Consider the following 2,500-nt stretch of genomic DNA (forward strand, 5'->3'; position numbering starts at 1 on the left):
AATAGAGACCTAGTCAGACCAATAGTATGAAAAATCAGGAACAGAGTTTATTTACAATGATGCGCATCAAGGGAGAGACAGCATGACTTCACCTAAAGATCCATCAGCTGCTCTAACTAGACAAGGAGTTAGGGGTTTAAGTATCCTTCCAGGCTGACGGGAGATGGCGTTGGTCATCCCATCTCACGTGGACTACACTGAATCAGACTCTGATTAGTGGCAACCTGGCAATCCGGAGCAGATAGCTACTGATGCAGCCATGCAGAACAGTGAAACACTACAAAGTCATAATATTCCCGCTTATCTCTAAATACAGTCACACACAGATATACACAGGGACAGTACAGATATCATACAGTCATGACATAGAATCATACTTTTAGTATCAAAGTGACCCACTAATGAGAAATGCAGAACATTAAACCACATATTGGAATATTGGACATAATGCAGAACATTAAACCACATTTTGGAATATTGAACATAATGTTCTATTCCACTTTCTCTCAGTCCCCCTTTTTCAGCCTTTATGGAACATTTCATCAAATAGTGCCACTGGGAAAATGTACAAAATATAAATGATTATACACTTGTTTCATTAAAGTTAGTCAGATCCAAATAAGCAGGTACATGACTAGATACATGATTTAACTGATTTCTTCATAAGTCATGAAAAATAGCTACACATGATTGGTGTACAATAAAAACCACAGTAAATCAAAAAGAATATATTTGGTCAATCCCCCTAAACTATTCAGAAACTCGTCTATATAATTTCTATATCAGGTTGGGATAATCCCATTGGTGTACCACCTTTTCAGATTATCAACCGATTTAGAGGCATCATACATAAATCACATATATATAAAAATAATAAGTTCTGAATCCAGTACTCTCAACTCAGCCTCCCTGACTATATTCATCTTGTGGAATTCCACTTTCACTGCCAAAGTGCACGTACAGTACAGGCTAAGCAGGGCTATACAGTGCTACATATAGGGGTCATCCATATGTTCCCCGGGTCCTATGTTACCCGCTCGGGTTAGGGTTAGGGGTCCTATGTTCCCCGCTCGGGTTAGGGTTAGAGGTCCTATGTTCCCCGCTCGGGTTAGGGGTCCTATGTTCCTCGGTCACATACAAAGTAGGGAACATAGGACCCGGGCAACATAGGACCTGGGGAACATAGGACCTGGGGAACATAGGACCGCTCCCGCACATATATGTAGCGCATGCTACAACAATATCAGTCGGTGCTATGGATGATTTTCCAGCTTAGGGACCGTTCGTTATTTATAAACGGGGCCACCGGAGGAAAATAGGGGAGGGTCATGTCTTTTTATTCTTTGTTGAGGGGAGGGTTACCTAACTTTTTTTATCTAGGAGGGGGGGTCACCCATCTTTTGTATTAGGCTAATAAAAACAGCAAAAAATCAAAGTGTCGCCATATAACGTTCTCTTTCGTTCCATAGCTCTGTCAACATTGAACAATGAAAATAAGGGAGATTTCCCGGGTTTCTGACGCAAAATACGGAAAATGTCAACATCCGTCCCCATTAACGTTGGAAGGGTTGGAGCAACAAAGTAGCCTACTTTATTCACGCCTAACAGCCTACAGTATATCCATTTGGTCAACTTTATCCAGCCATAAAAAAGCTAAATTGACGCTCGTCTGAGAAACTAAGTTTTGGATAATGTTCAGCTTCGGCAGCTTTACAATGACTGAGGAAGCCTAGAGACGAGTCCATAGCAACAAGTTCATGTGTTGAATTTGTTATTACCCAGTGTGCTTTGTTGAATGGTCTCATTGTTTTATTTCATGTGAATACTTACTAGAGGAGTAACTTATTTCAAGTAGGCTAATGCAGTTGCAGGAAGTGTGCATTTAGTTTCCATGCTTATTGTGTTTCCACAACAATGTTAGTGAGTAAATCTACTGAAATGGCCCCCATCTTGGTGAAGTGTGATATGTACTGTAAGATCAGAAAGCAGAGGGTGAATTTAGAACGATAGCTTAATTGACGTGTTTTCATAGCGCTTTTCAGGGTGGGTGGAAGGTATCAACAATTGGCCGGGGAGGGTCATGTCTTTTTTGAGAAGACTGTTGGTGGGTCATTGAACATTTTCCTGCAGGCAGGGGAGGGTCATGCAACTTTTGATTGAAGCACTCAAAATCCCTCAAATAACGAACGGTCCCTTAGCACTGGTGACACCTTATTTAAAATGTTTTCTAGAGTGTAGCCAGACAAGGTGTTTGTATCTACGTACCGATGCTAGACATTTTGTAGATTGTGCTACAAAATCATCAGCCTCTAACCATCAGTACTATGAGCTAAAAAAGGTAACGTACTGCCCTGCTAATTTTGGCTTTATTATGATAGGATAGACTTACATGAAGTGAGTGGGGGAGAGAGAGACAGAGAGAGAGAGAGAGAGAGAGATGGGGTGGGAAATGACCTGGCCTGATGCAGTAGCAGTGTGTAAATTAAATTAAATCATACCA

At 41.1% G+C, this 2,500-nt stretch overlaps 1 protein-coding gene across 6 annotated transcripts in view; it reads left to right on the plus strand.

The window, feature by feature from the left end:
- The window catches only part of LOC121697763 (histone-lysine N-methyltransferase, H3 lysine-79 specific), a 77,082-nt gene that overhangs the window by 568 nt on the left and 74,014 nt on the right, over window positions 1-2,500 (plus strand). The gene's annotated exons all lie outside the window — the stretch shown is intronic.

Source organism: Alosa sapidissima, chromosome 22 (assembly GCF_018492685.1).
Source record: "Alosa sapidissima isolate fAloSap1 chromosome 22, fAloSap1.pri, whole genome shotgun sequence".
NCBI lineage: Eukaryota > Metazoa > Chordata > Actinopteri > Clupeiformes > Clupeidae > Alosa > Alosa sapidissima.